At 42.1% G+C, this 20,204-nt stretch overlaps 1 long non-coding RNA gene across 1 annotated transcript; it reads left to right on the top strand.

The window, feature by feature from the left end:
* Nucleotides 1-762: 762 nt before the first annotated feature.
* On the top strand, nucleotides 763-20,204 carry LOC142092680 (uncharacterized). Its single transcript, XR_012677153.1, has 4 exons — nucleotides 763-825; nucleotides 11,956-11,987; nucleotides 17,833-17,912; nucleotides 20,132-20,204. It is a non-coding gene; the product is annotated as an uncharacterized LOC142092680 (long non-coding RNA).

The raw sequence follows: 20,204 nt of genomic DNA, 5'->3' as shown, positions 1-20,204 counted from the left end.
GGAAAGCCCTGGAGCAGCTTAAAAATTAAGGCCTAGGTTTCCCACACTTTAATGTTAATTAGGAGAATAAATGATTTTTCAATAAGTTTAGGAGAATGTAATGTCCTTTTGGTGACTTCTGTGCTGTCATTGCTGTATCATGTGGACAGAGATGTTGAGAGACCTCTTTTGCTTCTGCAAAAATCCCAGAAAATCATAACAGAACAAACAAGAACCTAACTGACTTTTCATTACGCATACAGAGCAAGAGGCAGAGAAGGTGCAGCTTGGCTGTAGGTAGAGGAATCATGGCAGAACCGTGCATCCCTTAATACTCAAATTGATGCATACATTGAACATGATGCATGTGTTTCTGGAACTGACCTCTCTCTGAAAGAGTGAGTTTTACTCAAAAGGAAGCTAAACAAAATCCATGGGAGAAAAGTCAATTCCATGTGACGATCTTTCATCTTTGTTCAGCAGCTGAGAGCCTCTGATGGAAGATGGGAAAACAATTTTTCTCATCCTTTTTACACCAAAATAATTCGCAGAACAATATTCAGCTAAAGCCAGGATCTTGCTAGAACCCCTTCCATTTAGCGATATAAAAAAAGGGCAGATTGGCTATAATACCCTGCTTTGTGCCCTGCAGGGAAAAAGGGCTGAAGGCAGAGCAAGGCAAAGGTGGGTTTGATGGTGCTAGGAAAGGAAGGAGTATGGGGCATCACTTCTTCGTCTGCTGCATACAATAAACTAATGTCTGTCTTTCTTTTTCTACTCTATAGAACGGTGTTTGGGGAAATCAAGAACTGAACAGATCCTTTTTTATTTCCACTCATTTTCAGGGTGAGTGAATCCTCTTGTCTTCACTACTGCTGTCATGTCCTGTGCAGCTAAGAAGTGTGACTTAAGGTTCAGAGGAGAATCTCTCTTTTTTTAATCTTTGCACTGATAACACTGTGCTTAATTTAGCAGCAGTGAGGCAGAACATTTGGATTTTGTCATCCATTTCCAAAACTATTGTTGGCTTCTTATTTCTTTGTTCCCTCCCTACTGCTCGTTTTAGATTTACGTTTTATTGTAGGTGCCAAAAGATAAGTTAATGCCAACTTGATGATTAATTAACTAATACTTTCCTCTGCCCTAAGATGGAAAACCTTTATCTAAGTAACCTATTAATTATTATTTTATTTATTACTGCATGGGTACATCTAAATGGATTTGAGTTCTGCCCTCCTGAGAAATTTGGGCAAGAATTTATAGTAACAGGATGAAAGAAAGCCAAAGGAACCTTAAACTTGTTATCAGAAAGTATGTCTTAATGTTGGGATAATGTTTATCTATATTTTGCAAGCCCCAAGCAATATCACAGACTCATTGTCAAAAGTGACTGGTAATACACAGTTTTGAGGCTTTCCGGCATGCTTGAGAATGCAAAAATCAATAAAAAGCTTGATTTTCAAGAGGCTGTGAGAATTGCTCAGGCATTCTTAGGTCAGCCTAGTTGCCCAAGCTTAGAAACAAGTTGTGGAAAAAGCACCTGGGAGACTTCCAGCCTACCTGATGTATGCCACGAAGGGGCCTTATGTAGCTCTGCAGAAGTTAGCAGGAGCCTCTGCACCGCTAGTAGTGGTACACGTCCCTTCTTTCGTGAGCTGGTAACCGGCTGCAGACATCTCATCTCAAGTTAGTGTCTTTCCAGCAGGAGATTTGGAATTCAGGATGGAGTTCAGAGCTGCCTCTTACTGTGGGAATCGTTATTCAAAGTGCCATAAATGCATAGCATTAATACAAGACTATAGATGTGAATAGGTTTAATTGAATAAATGAAAAGAAAGGAGGAAAATTGGGTTGAACAATGATAATAAATTTATTGGTGGTGAGATTGGTTACCTCATTCTCTTGCAATTATGATTAGGCAGTAGGAATGAGGTAACTGCATACTTTATGGCACTTCTGAGAATCTCGCCTATGGGCAAAAATTAATGCTGTGGAAGTGAGAGGCATTATACATACAAGGTAAAATTCCCACCGTGAAGAAATGGTAGGACACCATGTAATAGCCACTGCTTAAGACTTACAGGAGCACTGTACATAAAGGTGAATTGACCCAGTCAATCCATTTGTAAAGGGCTTCACCTTTGGAGATTTTAAATACCTCTCTTTGCGTTGAGATTCATCTCTCTCTACTTCTCTACTTATGTATGTTCTAAAAGATGTAACACATGTCTAATTGATGTCCCCAAGTGCTATTGCAGATTAAATATTGAATGCACATATGCCTACTGTGTAACATAGTGAATAACACATATGGGTGTAGATAGCATGATAATATGGCTTGCAAACTGATGAATAACGTGTGTGCATGCTTTTATAAGAAGCATACCAGCTTTGTTCTGCTACTGTTGAATTCTGGGTCCAAATGCCTTTTGCTTTTATTAAGCCCTGTGCATGAATATGTTGACACCTGTTAATCTGCTGAATTCACTGGCGCCTAAATTAGAAGTGTACCAAGTTTTCAGAAGTCTTATAACTACCCTTGGCTTCAGTGGGATTAATCTGTTCCTGGATTGTTGTGAATAATGGGCTATTTTTAGGGGGGGAGAGTAAGGGAGATCAGTGGCAGAATCAGGAAGTTAAGGGAGAAAAGTCTACATTCCCCTCCCCAAAAAGGGAATCTTTTACCCCCACGCCATTTTTTCCTCATGCTTAACATAATATGTTTACCTTGAGCTTTCACAAAGCAAAATGCAGAGCTTTAAAGGCTGGATTTGACAAGATGAAGGAAGAGTGGTAGGCAGCAGCAGCATCTTCTCTTCATCGAGCGTCTCAGGAGTTCGTGTGGTCACCTCAGATGTGGGACACGCCGGTTCGATTACCTCCCCTACCTTTAGGAAATTTGAACCACATCCAGCTTGCAGGAATGTGTGCTAAACTCCAGCCTACGTTAACGCTGTTCCGCTTTGCATGAATAACTAAGTATTGACAGAGGCAAGGTCTTAAGGCGGGTATTCACCTTCCTACCTCCTCCAATGATTGTACTAACGATTTGACTAGTGAATTGTTTTATTTCAGTGACTATTTATATTGAGATTACGGCTTTGAGGACTGTTTGTGCATTTTAATTGCTGACTATTTAATGCAGAACGTATGCGTAGTTCTTGAAGCAGGGATCGGAGCCTAGGTTTCCCCTTTGCCAGGTGAGTGCTGCAGGCAGCACATCAGAGAACTGTGCTCCATCTTTCAGTGCATCGAATCTTTCCATCTTTTTTCCACAACTTTAGCAGGAAGTGCAGTGAGTCCTGACACTAGAAAGCAGCTGACAGCCAGGTGGTTAAGGCAGTGGCCTCTAAAGTTTGGAGAGCCTGGATGGGCAACATGGTCTTCTCTTCTATTTTCTTGGTCTTTCACCACTGGTCTCCTGCAGAAATGGAGCACGGTGTGATCTGCTTTCAGGGCTTTGCATGTAACTGGCTGTGGTCATTGCATTTTATGCAGAGGCCTGAGTGGGACCTGCATGGCAGCAAACTGGGTAGCTGAGGCTTGAGTCTGATACTTTGAGAATCACTCTCTTGGGCGTCTCAGATCCCCAGATTTCTGTCTAAGGAATCTGAGTCATTTTGTGGAATGAGCCTGAGACTACTGGGGCAGATTTTTCACAGTGTGAATTTTACCTGTGAGAGTTGTAGCCCCCATGAAGTTTTCACGGGCCTCTTTGCAAGCCGCAGAAACGGTGAGGGCAGTATATGGGTAGCAGCTATTCCCTGTCTTGCAAATCTAAAGAGAATTCCCAGTGGATGCAAACCAGCTCTAGGAGCATTTGTGGAGCAGTTTCCTAATTTAGAGCAGTTGCTGAATGTTTAAAAGTTATGCCAGTGGACCAATGTCCAGCTCTAAATTTGGCGGGTATTAAGCTATGCCCGTGGGCTTGTGTCCTGATGGCTTAGCACCGACTCCTGCTTCTCTTGGATTATTGAGCAGCTGGCAAAAGCAGGGAGATTTTGTGGCTTAGAGCTAGTAGAGGTAAGAAAAAGCAAACGTCATTTGAGGCTGAAGCTGAGGGGAAGTCACACTGATGTTTTGGAGGAGCCTGTTTCTTGCTCTTTGCTTATGAATGTTCAGATAACTGCAGAAAGAAATAAAACCAAAGTTAAGTCTCCACTATACAACAGAGAGGAAATAGGAACAAGGTGTCCAAAAATGTTAGAACCATCTGGTTTAGGAAGATGAATTAACTGTATCTTGCATTAATATAGCTGCTTTGTGTTAAGTCCTTTCACCCATAAAATACCGTGACTGTGCTTTCTCTGTTTAAAGTTGAATGTTCTTAATACTATATATGAAAATATTGTGGAACTTGCTGAAACTTCTCAGCCCTTTCCTACACCAGTAGATGGTGAGTGGAGCAGCAATGCTTGGGAGAGATTTTCCACTGTGACTGCCCAAGAAAGTTACTGTGCTGCCTTGTAGGAAGAAACTCTGCTCTCTCTGATGTTGTAAATAGACTAATAATAATGATGCTCAGTACTCCTGTAGTCTGCTCAGCTGATCCTCTCCTAATGGAGACACCTGGCAGATAGATGGGGCTTAGTCAGTGTATTCCTCCCCAGAGAGGCTTTCCTTTTTCGGAAGGGTCTTTGGCCAGGGGAAGAGGTGGAGATAGTAGCTTTGGGTCCTGCTGAGGTCTGTCCTAGGTCTACATGCTTTCCTAGGGACTTATCTCTCTTGTAGGGACCTATTCTCTTTCTCTAGGTTTACGCTCTTTCCTAGGCACCTCTCCTTTTCCCTAAGCCTGTGCTCTTTCCTAGAGATCTATGCTCTTTCTCTAGGCATTGTTCTTTTGCTGAGGACCAGCTGAGCAGACTACAGTAGTACTGAGCGTCATTATTATTAGTCTATTTACAACATCAGAGAGAGCAGAGTTCTATGCTGCAGTAGCTATTGAGGCACACAGTTATTAGCACATTTGCAGTATCTGAGAGAGGAGGCCTGTGGCTGCAATAGCTGGACAAGACTCACAATTACTAGCATCTTAATAGCATCAGAGAGGAGGTTTCGAGCCTGCAGTAGCTATGGAGGCTCACGATTACTAGCACATCTGCAATATGAGTGAGGCAAGGTTCATGATGTTCATTATATTGCCCATCAGTCTGTGTCCTGATGCTGCTCAGTCATGCATGCTAGGAACAGCTTATCCATAGTGCTTGGAGAACGGTATGCCAAAATCCTCTTGTAGTCCATCAGCAAGGCTGTCGGAGGACCTCACAAGGCTATAAAAGGAATGAAACTATATTAGTATCTGTCTCTCCTCCTTTTTTCCAACAAGCAGGGATATTCACTGTGATTAAATTGTTGGGGCTTTGTAGGAGGTTAAGAACTTAACAAAGGGACTTTGTCACACAAGATGGGCTCTCAGGAGAGATTCCCCAGAGAAGTTCTTCCTCTGAGATGTTCACATACCTGTATTCTGGGTGTCACAAGCCAAACACAGTACAGTACTATCCAATAGACCAAGGAACAGTGCTTCAATGTTTTCAGCAAGTAGTATGTGGTTTGGGATTTTTTTTATCTCATTCCTTGCCTGTGCTTGTGGCAGAGGAAATAGGATGGGAGTGCCACACACGCGTCTTACGCTCCAGATTTCTAGGGAAATAGTCTCTTCTGGCCATGGTTATGAACTGTCCACATGCAGTGGGTGATGCATTAAGCTTTTGCCTTGCTTGTTTGTCTCCAGTATCCCTAGACTGATATAGGTATTGAGAAGATAAGTGCATTTAATACAGAAGGAGTCAGGTATGGGTGTGGGACAACAGATATCTTCACTGATAAAGATTCTCCTATTCAGCTGTCTTTTAAATGAAACACAGATGTCCTGAGTTCCAGCCTATGCCTGAACCACAAGACTAAAGGGAGGAGAGAGTATATGTTTATTTGAGCCCCTTGTTATATTGCTGGCAATGTATCACTAGTTTCCATTCCTATTTTTTGTTCTCTTAGCAATCCATTTGCTATTGCCCTTTTCTTCCTCACTCAACCAGTAATCAACACACTCCAAAACACAATGGGTTCCTTTTTGCGGTGAATCCCCTACTTGATGCAAACATTTGCTGGCCTCATTTCTTTGGGATACATTTCAATGGGAAGAAGAGGGGAAAGTATTCCTTGTTCCTAGTGAAAAATTGCACTGGCAGCCTGGGTTATTTTGTCGGACGTGTGGCTTTAAGTGACGCCTTTGCCATCTGTTCTGTCTGCTAATTATGAATGCAAAACAAACGTAGCCCACAATTGCTTCATTTAGAATAAGGGAGATGGCAGTGACCAAAATAGTTTTATTTTGGTGTCAGATGCTCTTTTTATTTCTCCTGTCTCTTCCTAATCTAAAGCAGGTCTGAAGCACTCTCCCTCTTCCAGTTTGCAGCAATAGACATTGCTATGACAAATGAGACCATCTTCCACATGCTCATCCTTTAGGCCTTTTTAAGGGATGATCCCACACGAGCAAGGAAAGGGAAAAGACTGCATTTCTTGAACGTGAAGGCTGGTTTCAGATTTCATTTTTTTACTTCAATTATGCTGGTCTTGGATCTGCAAGTATCTCAAAGAGAGACATCAGGATATCTCCAGAAAGTTTGACAACAGTGTGTGAACCACTTTCTCAGTCTGTTCCATCCCCGTTTCCTCTGCAAGTTTTGTAGCCGTACTGGAATAGCATGGTGATAATGAATGCTGCATTCTCCTGTTGCTGTGTCCAGCAGCTGAAGAGGTGAATTTTCTTGGCTTTCGATTGTGGGCCCAAAGGCTTTTCTCCTTGCCATCCCTGAAGGTAGATGATCCATCTCCTTCAGTGACTGTGCAGAGACTGGGTTATAAGAAGCCCCCTCCATTCGCTAGTTAGACACTGCCTGCCGTTTAGCATTTCCTCAGTTGCTGCTGACTTACTTCAAGCCAGGGCTGTGGCAAATCATAGAGGTATCACTAGCAGCGCAGCCACGGATTGAGGTGACCTAGATTTAGAAAGTGGAGATGAGATAAAATGCTCACTGCACTCTCTTCTAAGGGGACATGCAGCCAAAAAGCTGAAGTGGTGGAACAATTTCTCTTTGGGTCGTTTGAAACTGAAAGAGGCAGGTTTTTTCCCCATTAGGTGACTCTATGATATGTGCTAAGCTGTGACCCCATTTGTTTCACTTGTCCTTTCTCTAGTCTCAGGCCAAAGAGGTGATGGACAAGTGGCCATGAGGGCTCCCACACCCCCCAGTAAGACTGGCTGCTTTCGGATATACATCTGCTTCACTCCAACCCTCCTTGCTTTGGCATTGAGCATGTAGACACATGTCTTTTACCCCTCCTTCTTCCCCTCCCTAGCCATCACTCTTGCTATGATAATCAACACGTTTCCCTTTATTTTCTGGCTGGTTCTGTGTTGAAGGGAAATGGGGTTACAGTATTTTTATACCTACCTCCCTTCTTACTCCACACAAATCTTCTCCAAGAAAACTTGTTGGTTTGTGCTTAAATATTCTCTTTCCAAGTTATTTTGAAATTCTACTCACTACTTTACAGTTTTCCTAAAGTTCTGATTATTTCATTTTTTTCCCGTTTGACGTTGCACAGGGAAGGATTGGCAAGGGACACTCTCTCAGTAAGATGTTGTATCTGGAAAAATCTCTTTCACCATTTTCAGATCCCAGCAAACTGTCATAGCACAGCTGAGGCAGAAATATGTGGAGTGCTACGTCACATCCGGAGTGTGAAATGCCCAAATCAGATATTAAAAACAGTGTGGGCTATCATCCAACAGACAGGTCCCAAACTCTGTCTCTCTGTCTTTGAACATTGGGCAGTCAGATCAGGATCCTGCCCTAGGCTGGAGGCCACCTCTGCTACAAAACAATTATTGAAAATGCTTCAGGATCTTACAATATGAGAGTTAAAGATTTTGTTGGTGTCCTAGGCCTGAAGGATGATCTTGTGGTTTAAGCATTTGGATTGGAACCAAGAGATGTGAGATAAATTCCAGGCTCTGTTGTGCGCTTCCTCTGTCAGCTTCTGAAAATCGCTCCTTCTCTCCGCGCTTCCATTCTCTGCTTGTAAAACATCATGCTCTGCTCTCACGATTTCAGTAGCGAACTTGCAATGCTGAAAGCTCCTGATTGAAGACGCAGGTAATTTTCTGAAAGTCTTAACTTTAGGATTAAAATAGTGCTTTAGCCCCATGCACCTGCAAGGGGGAAACCATTTAAAATTTGAAAGTAAGGACACAAAAGCTCAGACAGGTTTGAAGGACGCAATGATTAATGCTGTTTACTCAGCCTGATGGCAGTGAGAAACAGCCTGGTTCAGAGTGGTTGAACAACACTGGGAAATGAAGGTAGGGTACATTTTTCTGTGGGTTTGGTTAGATGCCCAAGAAGTGAACGTCCATGAGCAACGCTAAAAGACTGGCCGAGAAGAATCAATTTTGTATGCCTACATAGCTGTATTTTAATAAGTTTTAAATGCAGCAGTTCTCATTATTGGAATCCACTTATTTGGAGAAGGGCTTCGTAAATGACAGTCACAATCTGATGGAGAAGACGGTGAAGGTTTGTCTCCCTGATACCTGATATGGACACTTGTCAGCTTCATGTTAGGAGGGAAGGGAAGAGGGAAAGACAGTTGCTGGAGACTTCCGTTAGGTGTGTCAACATCTATTTCATACTAAATTCATTTGTAACTACTTGTAGGTTTGTGTGTCTAGAATAATATACAGAATCAATTGTCCTGTTTTGGGGTGTAGTGTTTCTTGTTTGAAGGTTTGGAGTCATATAAACATGATAGCAGCGTTTAACGAAACATCTTTCTTGCATGATTTATAGCTGACTTTCAAATCTGATGAGATTTGAAAAGCTGAGTCAAGCTTTTTGTCTTTGCGCTGACTCTTGGAGGGCTGCTTTGCTTGGAGCTCAGTGAATTGGTGGCCAAAAGGATGAACCTCCCATGCAATAATGCAGAAGGAATGCGTAGGTGTGCGCACACGTTCTCCCCGGGGCACCCGTGGCAGGCAGTGGCAGCTCCAGGTAGGGCTGGGCAGCCTGGGTGAGCTGCACGTGCACCCGCCGTGGTCTCAGCACCCTGCGTGACTCCTGATGTTAGCCAGGATGTGCTGAGTCCGAATGAAAATGGTTGTCCAAAGGGTTGTCCATGGTTTGACACATGTCCCCACCCTCCCTACACTTTCTGAAAAAGAGTTCCCTTGGCATGATGTGGCACTTTGGTAACGAAAACAAAATTGCACGTCCTTAGGTGTGTTATACAGCCTAGGACACTGGAGTTGGTTTTCCCTCATTGAACTTTCACGTGGCAGCTGCTTTTTGAGTAAGCAGCTATGAACTGGGTTTGGATAGTAGCAGTTGAAGAAAAGATCCCCTACTGTCCCCCCCATGTTTTGCTCACCTACAAACTGTGTAAGGTTGTTCCCACTCTCAGTGAACCATTGCTATTCTGTCTAAAATTTGCCTTTGCTTACCTTGGTCTCTTTGTTACAGTTTTGACTTCAGGGTGGAAGAAGGTACATTTTTTTCTCTTTAGAATTTCTAGGATAGGGTATATAGAGGACAAAGTTTCTTGCTAGAAGGCCTTGACAGGTGTGAAAAATGTAACCCAAACCCTTCATAACATGTGTGACTCTGTTCACTACTTCGTGCACTTGACCTGCTCTTGGACAGTGTAGCAGCTTTTACTCCGAGTACAATATCAAGTGCAACACAGTCTTACGTCAAATTGGGGCTGTTGCTTGTCAGGAACTGAAATTCTACATGTCTTGTTGCTGGTTGCATGACACATCTGACTCTTCCCTTTGAAATGCAGTTTTAGACATCACTCCTGCATATGTCTATCACTTAGATTAGACCCAGAGGTTGAGACTTTTGGTCTCTTGCTGCTTTGCTCGTGTTGTGGTAGCATCCCACTACTGGTGCCTTACAGTCTCCCGGAACCTGATGATGTGCCTAGCCCGTCGAGTAACAAGAGGGTGTGTTTTGCCTGCTATAGGAAGAGATTGGAGTAGATCTCATTTACTTGCCTGTCACTTGGGGACAGTGGTGATGAGGCAATAAAAAACCCCCATAGCCATTAGTAACAGCAAGGTAGATCAGTTACAGAAACAGCAAAACGAAAGTGGCCTCCTAAATTAAATGACCTGAGTTGCATTTACATCACATTATACAAACCCTTAAGTGGTCCAAAACTACTACCCTGTCAGGTCTGTTGTAATTGTGACTCCATGTAGCTCATTAAATAAGACATACTGTCTTCTGTCTTACAGTCCAACCATGAAACAGTTTGATATATCCCCATCTTTTACTCTTTGCGAGGAACAGAACTCGCTGTGAATACAGTGTTTCCAGTGAAAGCAAACGTTATTTGTACAGATTTTTCTAGATGGCTGTGCCTTGACTACAAGCTAGGAAAAAGTGGGGTGTTCTCTTCCTCTGCTGGGGATTTAGCCTGCTCTTTGGGTGCTTCCAAACAGTTTCTTTCTCTAGGTGACTTTAAAGCGTGACCTGTAAAAGGATTGTTTTTCCTTTCATTGGGGATGCACTAGCTTGTACCAAATGGTAGGTATTATCCCAAAATATTTCCTCAAGGGGAAGTAACTCTCAGACCCCCTGCAGGGATTTTATCTCCTCATCTTCAAATTACACAATTCAAACACACAGATAATGACACATGTAATGATGATAAAATGTAAGTGTGACTGCAAAGAGTAACATTTAAAAATAATGATATACCTCTAACTAGGTCTTATAAAAGGAAGTCTTAAATAGCTAGAGAGAAACAGATGCTTTGGGGGACTTGCGGATAAAAATAGTGGCTTCCAATTTGCAACCAAAACAAAAATGTAGCCCCACTTAGTCAACCTCAACACTAGAAATTCCTCTGAAAACCTTAGGGCCCAGAACTGGCAAAGCATGTGAAGTACCTGGTACTGTATCTGCAGTGGTTTTGGCATATTTTTGCCTCTTCTACCTTGCCTTACTACTTCTCAATTTTCTATCCATATTGGTGCCTTGCACATACCCAGTCTTACTGGGCCTGATGGTTTATTTAATAGCTATCTAGTGGTCTGAGACCTATGAATTCTGTTTTCCATGGAAAAATGCTCAATTTGTGTCCAGGCTATGCAGGCATGATTGCCTGCTCTGTGGTCAGTACGGATTTTGACAGAAGCGGTGCAGGTGCAGTCAGTGTACTCGGATCTTTGCCCGGTATTGAGCGTATTCCTTTAGGCAGGGCTGCTTGGGGCTCCGTTATCCACCTCCGAGATGAAAGACTAAGTCAGCCTCAGCAGAGCTGGATATGTCTGCTTTGCAGTATGAGATTTTCAAAGGCGAAATACAGATGGCTCGCTAGAGGCGAAGGCAAATATCCTCTTCCCAGCTCAACTGGACTTGTTGAAGGTCTGAATGTCTGCAGGCAGCTCTTCCCCCTGCAGCTCACCCAGGGGAAAGAAGTGTGTGAGCAGTCCCTAACCCAGTGCAGTGCCTGGTTAGGTCTATACCATCTCCTTTGCTGGTTTTAAGTTAAAGCGACTGATTTTTCTTTGACGCTTATGAGAAGCTGTGGCATGGTCCTTCTCCTGGCTCTGCTGTAGAAGCGATAACCTCCTTCAGAAGGAGTTAAGGTGCAACAACATCTTAAACCTCAGTTCAGCCGTTCATAAATGTGTGGACCTGAACACTTGGTGTCCTGCAGGCAGGTGCTTTGACTCCGCATTGTTGGGCTTGGAGCATCTATCTGTTCAAAGGGACTGAGCAAGCTGGGGAAAGGGCAATGTTTATTTTGTGTGCTTTCGTTTAACTCGGAAAAACACTAGTATGCGAGAAATAATATTTTTATGATGGTTTCGACTTTTTCCTTACCTGTTAGGGCAAAAGCCAAACCTTTCTCTTAAATGAATAGTTTTAACTTGTTCATTTGGTATTTTTGTTTCAGGTGGTTCTTCCCAAACAAAGATAAGCAGTCAGGTGAGTCAAATGTTCCACTTTCCAGTAGATCTATGGAAGAGGAATGAGAAATGACGAGTGGGGGCAATGCTAGACACCTCTGAATTTCAGGGAGTGAGGTTCAGGGTGGCTCTATAGCCACCTGAGCACTAACCCACCGAGAGGCATTTTTAAAATACATATTTCACACTCTAACTTCTGTGCAGTGGCACAGATTCACTTGCTTTGGAGCCCAAATTTAGTGATTAGAGCTTTATAATTTTCTCCTTTGTTAGTAATGCCCTCACACTGTCATTTGGAGCTGAAAGGAAAGCACACTGCCAGAACTGGCCCCACCGGGTGCCGTGATAATAGTCTTATGAGTGAGACCGTCGTTAGATTAAGTGGAAGATACCAGAAGAGTTGTTCTTGATGGCCAGCCTCTCCTTTCTCCACATGATGCTCTTGAGTCCAACTATACTTTTTCTTTCAGATTTCCATATTGTCCCTCCTTTATGCCTTGTCAAGAGCATTAGTCACAGTTATCCGTTTGCATCTTACGTTGCAGCTGAGACAAAGCCCATGGGACATGTGGCTGTTCAGCACCCTCACCCCTGCTGTAGCGTGAATAGCCAGTACTGGGGCAGGGAATGGGCGTTTGACCCTATCTGCCCAACGCATGATGATGCTTCTTCTAGATGGGGTGGCACTGTGGCGTGACATCGACTGTGCTGAGATGATGGCGGGGACCACTCTCAGCTCTGGCAGGGAAACCCTCTGAGGCTGACCAGGTGGACTCACCTCTCCGTTGCTTTTGCTGGCCCGGGTATAAAGTGAAGATGATGCTCATTAGGGCAGTTTGGGTTCCCCTTCTGGAATATGCTGCCTTCAGTAAAAGCCCTCAGCCGGACCTGAAGGCGGTGTAATGCTCTAGGACTAGGACTAGCTCCAAGGCACAGCCCATGAAATTGGCTTTTCCTGTACGTGCTGCTGCTGAATTTGTAGATTACTGGATTCCTCATGTGAAGATTGAAATCCTTGTCTTGTGAAATGCAGTGTACAAAACAAGCAAAAGGCAGGTGTTGAATGATGGTACTGGGCTGTCTGTCAGTAGGAGAGGATTTGAGACTGTGAGAGATGGAAGGAGGGCTTAAAGAAAGAGGTGTATTTCCTGCACCCAAATAACAAGGAACAGAAAAAAAAAAGTAGTTTAATTTTGTCTCAGCCAAGGGCTGGTGCATTGTCAGCTACTGAGGAATGGATTGTGCTGTGCGGCGACAGTCACCTTCCACGAATGGTTCAGGCTTTGGTTGAATCTGCCCCTTCCTAAAAGCGGAAAATATTATCTCTAAATGTATGGTTTAGAAGCACGCACATCAGGGACTGAGAAAAAAATAAATGGTTGTTTAATATGTATATATGACCCCACTGTGCTGAGAGAATGAGCTAGTCTGCGGCCTCGAATGTCTGGTGGCAGAGAGTGGGTCCGACATTGTTAGATCTGGCAGGGTTTCAGACATCTGCCAGGGGACGGGGGATTTTGTTAGAAGTGGGGGAGAGAGACACGGCGAGAGAGACGCAAGAAAGCTCGGGGAGGCTTGCAGCTTTATATATATGCCTGGATAACACTTCCTCTTTAAAATTCCCTTACTAAGCTCGGCTCCTATATTTTATATTCAGCACGAAGGTTCCCGCCCCCCCAGCCCTCCCCACCCACCACCACCCTCTCTCCCTTTAACTTGTTAAGTTTGAAAGATGATATATACACACAGTTTGCTTTGCCAGTCAGCCCGTTTAAGGCCAAGATTAATGCAGTGCATTGGTGCAATCGTGCCGCAGTGGTGCGTGATCGGAATACGAGATGGAATATAGGGGGAAAGGCCAGAAATGTGCCTGTATTCTGAGTTTACACAAGTCTCCTTAGCAACTTGTCTGATTTTTTTTTTTTTTTCATGTGGGGGGGGTGTGTGCGCGCGCACGGGAACGTTGTCCCAAATCACCAGTGAATAAAACATTCCCTGAGTTTTTAAATAGCTTCGGTTGATGGTCTTGTTGTTGTTTTTCCTTCTCCTTTTCCTTTTGTTAAATTAGTGGCTTTTTTTTTTTTTTTTCCCCCCTGGAGGGAGGAGGGTACAGGGGGAGACTCAGAAAGGGGTGGCAGTGGGGCTGGGGGTGGGGGGACCGTAATAGTTTTCATTGTGACTTCTAGAGAGTTGGTTTCTTTCCAGTTGTTCACATCTCAGCATGTGGAATTATTGTGCTTTCTCCCGATTTGCCACAGAATTGGCAGTAGACTGACATTGTTAGTCATTTGAATTGTATTTGGATCTGGGCTGATTTTTTTCCGCGTATTTATTTATTTCAAAACAATTTCTTTTATTTTCAAAATATGCACAATATATTTTATAGTCCGTAAAATGGAGGAAAGGGGAAAAAAAAAAAAAAGCGGGTGAGAGGATTGTGGCAAGACTGTCCCCCGAACCGTCCCATTATTCCCCTCCCCGTACAATTTTTTTTTAGTTGCCTACTGAAGAAACCCCCTCCCTCCCCATAGGAGGGAGTGGCCTTTTAGTGATCAAGGTACGTTGGATATTTTTTTTTTTTCCCAATTTGTGTGATACTTTATTAATAGCATGGGGCAAAAGAGAGGATGTAGAGTGGGGAGAGCAGGGGAAGAGGTGACGGCGGGTGGAGAGAGAGGAAGGAGTTATCCTTGAAGTACTGTACCTTGAAATAACTCAAGGGAAAATAGTTGCTGCCTCACTTGAGTTGCTTTCAAAATCTTGCTGTGCGCTTTTACTTTTTCTTTTACTTCTATTTTTTTAAAGCTTTCCGGGGGGAGGGGTAGGGGGGAGAAAAAAAAAAAAGAAACTGAGCCAAAAAAATTTTGAAGGCTTGATCTTGGCTTCTATACAAACAGATGTTGCCTGTCATTCCGTTGTTAAGCAGGCAGCAGATTGGAGCAAGCAGCAGCAGTTTAGGGGGAACTGCAGCAGAACTGGAAAGTGGGAGATATATAGGTATATAAATACCTTTTTTTTTTTATTTTTTGTTCTACACATAAGTATTTTTTTCCCCTGGAATTATCTCTAATTACGACATGTCTATTTTCAATTTTTTTAATTCAATTTTTTTTTTTTTTTAAGTGGGCAAAACAAATCCAAAACAAAATGGAAAAGCACTAGGAACTCTCACCCAAATTTTACCAAAGCAGCTATCTTTTGGGTTGTTTTTGAGAGCTTTTCAGTTTGCTTTTTTTTTCTTTTTCACATAGGCGAACATGTGTAGGAAAGGGGGTTCTTTTGGAAATGCTTAAGGCATTCTCGGTAAGTGAATGTTTGCAATGAATTAGGTCAGGGATTCTGTTGTTTTTCTTGCTGCTAGCCCTATTTCTGTTGGGTTTGCCCCGGAGTTCTTGCTGTACGTGGAATTGTGAAGGTTGAAGGCCTGTCTGTCTCCTTTCCAAGTTTTAGCAACATTATAAGAACAAGAATCACGTTGTTTATACAGTAGAAGTTCTAACGAAGCACCGATACGCTCCATATCGTGGCTCTTTTGTGTTCTGCATGTGCTTGTGGGTTTAATTCCCCCGTTCTTTTTATGCTCTTGTTTTTTATTTCCCGCTTCGTTTTTATTTTCTGCTTTCTGATTTAATCGTAGTATGCTTGGGAGAGAGAAAATAGCAAAACATGGGGAGTTTTGAGCCGAAAGAGTTAAAAGTTTCTTGGCACAAGAGCAGCAGTTTAGCAACAGATCAATTCATTTAAATGAAAGAAATCACAGACCAAGCCATCTGATTTTGAAATTTCCCATCTTATGCTTCCACTTTAGAACAAAGCTTCTGTTTTTCTTTCCCCCTTATTAATTCACGTTGCTTTTGTTTAAGCCTGTTGGTTTGCATAGAAACTTTAAGTTGTCTGTAGTCTGTCTCTTTTTCTCTTAAAATATGAAATACGGGGGTGTATTCATCTTCTGCTAGTTGCAGTTAGTTCTGCCGTAAACCTCTGCACATATAACAGCTGGTGTCAGAGCTGTTTTCACCCTCGATTATTGTATGTTTGAAACAGCTTCCATTTTCTGGCTTGCAGGCTGTATAAACAGTCACCTATGTACTGTGAAAAATAGTCGTCTCCAGCCATTCCGACTACCCCGCATGCATTTCGTATGCGCGTAGGTCTGTCTGCACGGGTAACTGAAGGAACCGTGTCTGAGTGGGAATTTTCTTTACACAGATGTGAAGTATATGTCCCTCCAACATCTGTATCAAGAAGTAGTTGTTCAGACTGACTCTGTGTGTGTCTGATGGAAGAGTTATATCATTCTATACTTCATAATGTATATTGAGCATAAGCCACCGTAACGTTTTTAATAGCTAGTTAAAGTCTGAGAAGGATCACAAACAACTTTTTGTTGCTGTTTGTTCCTTTAAGTGCATTTGAGCCCTGGTACAAGTCCCAATAATTTTGTTGCTACATCAAGTAAAATAAAATAAATCAACTCATATACAGAGAAGTTGGGGATTTTTAAAAATCTATTCCCACCTTGCTTTTACACAATCTCTTAAAAAAAAAAAAAAAATCAGTCGCTTACGATAAATGAATGTGTTTGATGAAAGAATTCGCAGCCCCGTACTGAATTTTGATGGAAGCTTTTGCGCCGTGATGCTGAGTCTCTTCACGGTGGCATTGCGTCAAAAGAAAGGCCGTGATGTTTGGGCATGGGTGAACTCCTATCAGAGGGAAGCAGCAAAAGGGTGGGGTAGGAGTCCGTGTGCGGGGGGAATCCTTTTGTTAGGCTGCTCCCCAACCTCTGCTTCCCTGCACCCCCTGGAAGAAATCCTCAATGAGAAAGAATAGTCTTAAGCCGCAGAAAGTGGATTTAAAAAATAGGTAGTGGGGGGGAGAAGTATCAACCTCCACCTCTAATGTGACTACAGTCGATCGTAGGTCTGGACTTTTTTATTATTTCCTTCTCTTACACTAGATCCCAACTCTGTTGTAGGAAAACGCCAGGATTCTAGCGCGAGTCCGTCCCCCCCAATATTGGAAATATTTCTGTGGGTGTCGTTGTGGTTACATCACAGCGCGCTCCTTCCTCATCTCCATTCTTGTGCAAAATTCAAATAATTCCCCCCCCTCCCCGATAGCAGCTGTGCATGGTTTTTTAAGTCGGTCTTTAACGTTGCGAAAGGAACAATAAAATGAAAGGCAAAACCGGCATCTTAAAACTTGGCAAGTGAAAGCAGCTTGGACTGGCAGCCAAGAATCCTGCTGTGGTGCAAAAAGAATAGCATCCACGAAGCCACCACAATCCGGGGTTTCTCTTCTTTTAACAATCGCATCGGCAGAGAGAAATAATTATTCCTTGTATCAGTGTTAAAAGAGTCAAAAAGCTTAAAATGCTTGCTTGGTGAACCTTCTCAAAAGCAGGTAACGATCCTCCTATTTGATTCTGTTTTATCAAACTTTAATTGGGTAAGGATCTATAGATGATAACTAATCAGTTTAAGAAGTTGATGCGTGTTACTAACTAGCAGGGAATGCATTTGCTGTTGCAACCACCACGGTGCTTTATTTTTCTTAATCGCTTTGGTGGTAATAGAATTGGCAAACTTCTTAAATGTTTGTGTTACAAGAAATGTTTTATTTCCACAGATTTAACTCATTGTGTGGGGGAGGGCAGGAGTGGATTGATCCAAGGTGTAACATGGAAAATAATCTTCCAAAAAAAATTTAAAAATTGAGGTGTCAGGAGGGGGGAGTAATTTCTCTCTTAGGACCTTGTCTGTTCCTTTTGCTTCTAAAGCTGTAGCCTCTGGATATATAAGGGTAGAATCCATTTCTTGAAAATATGCCATGAAAATTTCCATAAATATTTTGTCTTCCAGAATACGTTCCTTGAAGAGTTGGGCCTAGCAATATGGCAGCGCACATTCGATAAGAAATCTTGTAAAATGCTGCTACTGAGGTAATTTGGTTTCTCATACATTCTCCAGACAGTATCTTCCTTTTCCTTATAATTTCTTAAAATTCTTTGTAGTACAGAAATCTATTGATACAGGTCTTTAAACCTAAGATGGACTGTATGTGTGTGTATATATATATATATAAAAAAATATATATGGATATATATTTATAGGCCTAAATAGATTGGGGTTAAAATTGGGGGGAAGGGGTGGGGGAAAAGAATGGGAATTATTTAGCAGTCGTATTTCTTATTTGTCTTATTTTCGTGGCAGAAGTATGAAATGGCTGCAAACAGCTTTTTACTCAGGCACACAATGCATTCCATAATGATCGATTTTCCTGGGACAGGGCATTTATGCTTTGTGGTTTGCAAGAATACCACCCACAGACCAAAACCAATGTTACGTCTTTAGAGACTTTATTTCTACATGTTTCCTTCTATATTCCTTTGGCTATAAATCTATAAAATGCCAGTCTTACACTGGGTTAATACTAATGAAAATGTATTACTTTTTTGGCTGTCCCGGGTTCTAGTACCAAAGCCTTGTTGATCCTGTGATCATTGACATATTATAAAATTAATAGTGAAGCAAAGTATCCTTAGTATAAGGATATCACAACCCTTAATACAAATAATATGATCCTTAATGTACAGGTTGAAACTTTTTATTTGTAATCTTAGCATTCTAGACAAATACAGTGTGAAGATGATTGATTTGTTTGCCTATCATGGATTTTCTGCCACTGTGTATATGTTCATCAGGTTTTCAAAAGGTACAATAGCTGTATGATTAATCAATGTAGGGAAATGTTTCAAAACCCAGATCTTGTATAATCTATGGCTCTCATTCAATCTCCCTGAATGTATTTGATAGAAGTGAAATTCATCTTTAAAAAAGCAGTGCTTATTAAAAAAAAAAAAAAATCCATACCTTTCAAAAAACAAAACTGTGTTCATTTGCTGCTGCCTTTATCAGTTCACTGGCTTAAAAATTGTCCATGAATTTGTTTTCCAAAATGTATGAAAAGGAGTAGATTGGTTCCTGGATAGTTGTAATTTACAGCATACAGGTGCCACTAAATGAAATCTCTGTGCCACTGAGCTGCCTTTCTCCGGAGCTCACAGGAATGCAGAAATGGTCGATCAGATTTATAGTGGGGACCTGCCTGACTGATTTATTTGGCATACATAGGTGCTTTTCTAGAGATAGCTGTTGCTGCTTTCTCTTTTTCTCTCTTTCCTTTTTTAACAACTGAAGCTATGGCGATGGATCCTAACGCTCGTTCTTCCCTTTTGTTTTGTAAAAGCCAATCAGGTAGCAAGGGAGAAGGAGATGGTTGGCCAGAACTGCAGCAGAGATCAGCCCTCGTTTAGGCAACTAAATAAAGGGCGTATTTTCCGTGTGGGTCAACACCTAACAGCTGCCCTTACAAGCACGTGATGGCTCTTAGAAGGTCTGGCTCAGTTCTGTCTCTGAGAAGAGCTGCGATAATTCAGTAATAAAGAGCAGTTGCTGAAGTGTGTTGGGTGCCTGCAACTTCCATTCAGACCAGTCAGAATTGAGGACACATGTCCTATACCACAAGGAGGTATGTACAGGCCACCCAAATGTTACATCTTGGTTTCCTTCAAGGACTTGAACTATCCCAGTGGTTAGAAAATGAGATTGTGAGCTATTAAGGGGAAAAAAACATTTTAGAACTAGGAAAATCTAGTAAAAAATTAACCTCCACATAGTATGTGTACTTCAGTGAGATCATTACTTTTTTCCTATCTCATATGAAAAAATAAAGTATTTCTTTGCCAGCAGACACATGCAAATTAGCTTACCTTCATATGCATACATTAATGTAAAGAATATTAGGGTCGAAATAAATATACTCATAAAGAAAATACTCAGTCTTATGCAGTATTGCATTATAGCATGAGAGTCACATGCGAAAGGCTGACAGAAAAATTCCTTGCCATTGTGAGAAATACTGGTACATGCAGCAGCAATGTTACTGACTCCTCATATTGTGCCTGTTAGGCCCTATTAGAAGGGTCAAAAGACAATCTGAATTTTAATCTTAAGTTCCCTGAAATAAATGAGCTTTGTAGTTGGAGGGCTTGGGTTATTTTTGGTAGGGTAACATTTGTTATATTCCGTTTGCAGTTCGGTTCCAAAGAAGCGCACAATAAGTGTATTTGTGCATGATGTGACTCTGTTCTGTCTGCAGGACCACGTGCTCCCTGACCCATTGCCTTGACTGCTGCACAATTATTGCAGGGCTAGAGCTTTCTGGATTCTGG

The sequence above is a fragment of the Calonectris borealis genome, chromosome 24, assembly GCF_964195595.1.
Source record: "Calonectris borealis chromosome 24, bCalBor7.hap1.2, whole genome shotgun sequence".
Lineage (NCBI taxonomy): Eukaryota > Metazoa > Chordata > Aves > Procellariiformes > Procellariidae > Calonectris > Calonectris borealis.
The sequence above is the reverse complement of the archived record's forward strand: the minus strand, read 5'-3'. Positions and strand labels throughout refer to the sequence as shown.